The sequence below is a fragment of the Pongo pygmaeus genome, chromosome 11, assembly GCF_028885625.2.
Source record: "Pongo pygmaeus isolate AG05252 chromosome 11, NHGRI_mPonPyg2-v2.0_pri, whole genome shotgun sequence".
In the NCBI taxonomy this organism is placed as follows: Eukaryota; Metazoa; Chordata; class Mammalia; order Primates; family Hominidae; genus Pongo; species Pongo pygmaeus.
The window spans coordinates 101,046,603-101,052,638 of record NC_072384.2 but is presented as its reverse complement, the minus strand read 5'-3'; positions in this window follow the sequence as shown (position 1 = coordinate 101,052,638).

Below are 6,036 nucleotides of genomic sequence, written 5' to 3'. Positions count from 1 at the left end.
AAACTAGCATCCCTGACTCCCAAGACCTTGCGGAGTTTGGCAGTTCCAATCAACTTTCTGGGTTGTTGTTAGCAACCTGCGACACCACAGAGGCTTAGCAGAACAGAGAAAGCTAAAACCAAGCTGGTTGTTGGTCATATCTGCTTGCCTTCTTCCAACAGTTGGATATTTTTCATCTGCCATTAACTCTTATCTCTTGTTCTTAGAAGTTGATAATATTTATACTGTTATTACAAAGGATTTTGTGAGACTCACTGAATACTTGACCAGTCACACAAAGCATGATTATCATTCACTACTGGGCTATAAGGATTTCAGCTACTATCTTGCTTCTCTTTTTTTATAGTTGCTAAAGCAGGCATCATAATGATGGCTGCTGGCACTTAAATTACCTTCCACCAGTTCCTATCAAACATAAAAACCTGTATTTAGGGCTGGGCGCGGTGGCTCACGCCTGTAATCCCAGCCCTTTAGGAGGCCGAGTGGATCACCTGAGGTCGGGAGTTAGAGACCAGCCTGACCAACATGGAGAAACCCCGTCTCTACTAAAAATACAAACAAAATTAGCCGAGCGTGGTGACACATGCCTATAATCCCAGCTACTTTAAGTAGAACTTCTCAACTGCCCCATGTAGTTGAGACTGTCATTTTATCACTGGGTAAAATGATACCATTTTTTTTCCCCCCAGAGATGGAGTCTCACTATGTTGCCCAGGCTGGAGGGCAGTGGCTATTCTCACATATGATCATAGCTCACTATATCCTCGAACTCCTGGACTCAAGCAATTCTTTATCTCAGCCTCCCCAGTAACTGAGATTACAGGTGCCACTGTGCCCAGCAATGATATCATTTAATCAAAATTAGATTGCCATTCTCATTTTACAGGTTCAGGAAACAAGATTCAGAGGCTAAATTATTTGCCCAGTCACACAGCTAATAGATGGAGACAGATCTTTCTCCATTAGACTGTAGGTATGCACTGTTTTGTTCAGCTATTAGGCGCTTGCAAACCATATTTTATCAGCAAGTACAATTTGTCTTTCACGGCATCCTAATAATTTACAGATTATATCCTTGAGACTGGACCTTCCAATTTGCCAGTCCCTCCCACATCCTTTTGTTTTGCATTCAGCCTACTCTTCCTTTCCTATCTCCTCCTATGGGCTTGAATCTTGGGGTCCAGTGCTGTTCATTACCATAGTCTTAAAGCTCAGCAGAGGGCCTGACAGTATATGTTTCACATTTGCTGACTGCCAGCTTCTCATCCTGTCTTGGTCACATCAAGCAATACTAACCACAGGACACAAATAGCTTGCATCTAATCTTGCCTAAGAAAAGTTGCTTCCTAATACCTGGAATTCACATAACAGTTTTCATTCTACAAGCAAACGTCCCTCCTAGTTGTCTTTTTAATAACAGTATTAAGCATGACACCTACAGTCCCAGCCACTGAGGTGCGAGGATTGCTTGAGCCCAGGAGTTTGAGGCTGCACTCAGCTATGATCATGTCAGTCTGGGCGACAGGGCAAGACCATCTCAAAAAACAAAACACAAATGGTATTAACTGATGGGCTTTATAATCTCTTTTTTCCTATCTTCACTATTCCCTGGATACTAATCCAGTTAGTAACCAGCTTGTTCAATTACCTGCAGGTTTGCATGTGACAAGCTCTGCCAACTACACAGCACATAGTGATGAAGAGGAAAAGGCAGATGAAGCTGAATAGTTCATGAAAGACCACCTAGGCAAAGACAAAGATTTTAAACTGGTAAACTACATCCAAAGACCACTCTTGCTGTTAAAAGATGAGATACACAAAAGTGGATGCAAAAATCACTTAGTAACTAGGTGAGATGCTGGTGGCCTGAATTGCGGTGGCATTTGAGATTATTTTGGAGTTAAAGTGGACAGGACTTGAAGCATTCTGGAGTAGATTACATTAATCTCTTTTGAATTAAACACTGGCATTTTTGGAATATGTTCCAACAGTTTGAAGCACATGAGCCATACAAATGCAAAAATGAGACTGGAGAAAAAAACATCTGGAAGCACAGGCCCTTACGTCATATTTAAAACAGCAAAATGGGAAAGGTCAAGGACTGAGGCCTTAGTGTACAACCAACTTAACAGTCATTGCTTTTCTCTACATTAACAAGGAGTCTCATGAAATTTTATTCCATTTCAAGGGTACAGACAAGAAGCAAGTTTCACAGTTAAACATAGAAATAATGCAGCAATAGAATTACTGGCTTGGATGGCTGTATTTGAGGTTGTTCAGAGTGCCAAGAGCTAAATGAGTTACCAGCTATCCAGTTTTCCCCATTCTGTGTGCTGTGCTGGGCGCCATTACTCCTAACTAGAATGGAAATGAGGTGTATTTACAGAGAAAATATTTTGTTCTTCAAATGCCAGACTGTAGAGTATCTTTTTGAAGTCATAGAGGCTTCAGTCTATAAACGAATCACTTATTTCCAACAGGTTTATCTCTAAAGCACAGCCTTCAGGATTTCAGATTAAAAAAAAAAGCTTTAAACTATTTTTGTCCTTAAGAATATTAGCATGAACTAGCTCCTAGCTTGTTTTGCCAAGGTATTTTTAAATGGTTACACTGACTGGAAACAGAACAGCTCAATTATATTTGATTAACGTTGTAGCACCCTAAATGCACTACACAACCACAAACATTCTAATCATACCACAGTTTAACAAGGTATCAGTCCTTCTGGATAAGATGACAAAGCAAGGGATTCTGCAGATTTTAATCACTGTCCCCACTAGGGCACTATAGTAGTTGCCACAAGCAGTTAAGCCTTTAACAACTGAGGTTCTGATTCAAGGTTACTAAAATGACAGTGATTGAGTACATTTAAAAATATCTTAGCCGGGCTTAGTTGGTGGGCGCCTGTAATCCCAGCTAGGAGGCTGAGGCAGGAGAATGGCGTGAACCCCTGCTGTGGAGCTTGCAGTGAGCTGAGATTGTGCCACTGCACTCCTGCCTGGGCGACAGAGCGAGACTCCGTTTCAAAAAAAAAAAAAAAAAAAATTATATATATATATATATATCTTCATCCCATCAACTCATTAAGAACTGAGACTATACTCCTAGCATAAAGATGAAAGGATAATAAGCACACTGGAAAATAAAAATAATTAGATTTGAAATGACTGTTAATTGCCTCTAGTTAAGTTGGGAGAAAAAAGTGAAGAGAAAGGAGTCAGAAAACCTTTCTGATCCAGTTTCATATAATTATGTCTAAGATTGTTCAGATAGTAATCAACTTAAAAGTTCTTGGACAAAAGCCAATTATAAACTCATTACTCCGAAGACAAAGGTACTTATCACATCATCCAGATTCCACTTAAATCAAATTAAGCCCACTGAAAACCTTTTTATTCCTGGTATTTTAACCTTTAGGCCTTAGTAGGCTGGGGAATACAAAAACTTCGTATTGATACTAGAGGACTAATACTGAGCATGAAAAATCATAGCAAGGCAATTTACCAGAATTTGCAAATACCTATTAACCTATTTTACATGGCACCTGTAGACAGCATCTGAGGAATATTTGTACAAAGGTAATTTGGTAATTTAAGTAACACTGTACACTAAAAGTTTGGCATCTACGTTACATTTAAAGCCAACCAATAGTTGTCAGTTCTGCAAGCAGCCTACTTGACTATGAGAGCAGAGGTTTATCAGTGTTATGCCTACAACTTTCGTTCATTCATCTAGAGGATTTTCACTGATTTTTATAGAAAAAACCCAAATGATTCTACTTAGTAACACATTTACAATCAAGTAAGAATCTGTTAAGACCTTGAAAGACAGCAGGAAATGCTTTGTCTGTTGCCTGTGGTGGGGTAAGGTACAAAGCACAACTGGTGAAAGATTGGCTGAAAATGAATTTCATCTACTTTCTATTGACCCTGACAGAAAAACTACTACTTCACTGTATAAACATAAAGACATGCCTGCCAATGCAAAGGTCTATTACTAGTTCTTCCCTTTTAAAAAAGATTAGAGCATGCATTCTCAATGGGGGTCAATCACTACCAAGAAGGATTAAAAAAAAAATTGGTTGGGCGTGGTGGCTCACGCCAGTAATCCCAGCACTTTGGGAGGCCGAGGCGGGCAGACCACGAGGTCAGGAGTTTGAGACCAGCCTCACCAACATGGAGAAACCTCTACTAAAAATACAAAAATTAGCCAGGGGTGGTGGTGGCCGCCTGTAATCCCAGCTACTCAGGAGGCTGAGGCAGGAGAATCGCTTGAACCCAGGAGGCAGAGATTGCATGAGCTGAAATTATGCCATTGCACTCCAGCCTGGGCAACAGAGTGAGACTCAGTCTCCAAAACAAAAACAAAAACAAAAAAATTTTACTTTTCATGTATAAAGCACCGATACAGTACATATACAGCGTTATCTATGCTAATAAAATTTATGGGGGACTCTTAGAAAAAAAGTCTAAAAACGCTGGGGGTATGATAATGGAAAAAAGCTTTTGAAAAACTGAATTAGAAGTCCAACCTCTTGGTCACATGCATTTCCCCTAACTAAAATTATTATGCTATTTCAAAATATCCTGTAGCATTTTTGGTATATGGAGGCTTTTTTTTTTTTTTAAATAAGAATGGAATAAACATCTATATATAGAATGAAATAACATCTATAACTCACAGAGTAAGGCTAAGAAACTTATGACCAGCTCTAAAAACTCATTTAGTTTCCAAGGAGACATCCTTAGAAACTGACAGTTAGAAAAATCAACATTTATCCAATCATAATTAAAAGTACAATTTAACATCTATATTAATTACATACTTGAGGCCATAGGCTGGCACTGGCACCTGAATTCTAAAATTACCACTTAAGATTCAGAACGGAATCTTTTTATATGGAATGGAATCTGCAGTCTTTTTATAAAGCATTCCCCTTCTTTACACTATTACTGTCACAAGTGGTATCCACTTACAATATTGTACTAAGTAAACAGTACAGTGTCATTATGAAGAAACAAACTACGATCAAAGATTATAATGTAGTTCTGGAAGATGACACACCTTTTCACTATACACAGTAGAAAATGGCACACTTTGTATGGAAGAAACATGCAATGAATTGGTTGTAGAAATATTAATGGAGTTTTAGCTACATCAGAATTCTGTGTAGGTGGTTTACAGTTTGGGAGTCTAATTATTACTTAATGGTATACAGATACAGTAAAGACATCTGAACACACAACATACAATACCACTAGGTATTAACATGAAATTAAAAAAAAAAAAAGACTGATGTATAAAGCCTAAGTGTAAGTATGGACTTTATTTTTTTTAAAAAAAAGTCTTTTGAGAACTACAAATTACAAAGTAAAGCAGATCACTACGTAGAAATCTAGTGAATACATTTTGCCTGTGCATGAAAAACTTTATCAAAGTTACTCATTTAACAAATTCACCCCATTCACAACAATCAGTTATAATGTTCTTTTTAAGGTTACTATACCTTTATTTCAAATTATATTACATGTTATTCCCTCAAAATGAACTTTTAAATGACAAACTTTTGGCTCGTAAGAATGGCACCTTCAAAAGGGGCGATTTCCACTCAGTCTCTGGTGGCATTATTCCAGGCTAGTTTCACCAGTTAAAAACCTTCAAAATGTTCACTTTTAACACAAAGTCTTCCCATAAAAAATGTGGCTACATTTTCCCCCCAATGACTACATACATAGATGGGTAGCAGCAAGAAAAGATGAAAATGAAAAGGCAGCCATTAAAATAAATGGATCAACTGTATACCAAGAAGTATTTGGCTCACGGCAATTAAAAAATGGCAACTAGGGTGTTAATAGCCAGAGGCTTGAGTCATTACTGAGTATGTTAAGAGAACGAAGCCAGTCCAGTATGACCGAGTAGGAATATATAATTGTCATTGCACTTCATTTGTTACAGCAAATACTCTAAGCCAATAGGAAATCTAAGCTATATCTAGATTCCCAATTAGAACATGCTGACCTTTAACATTTTCAACAA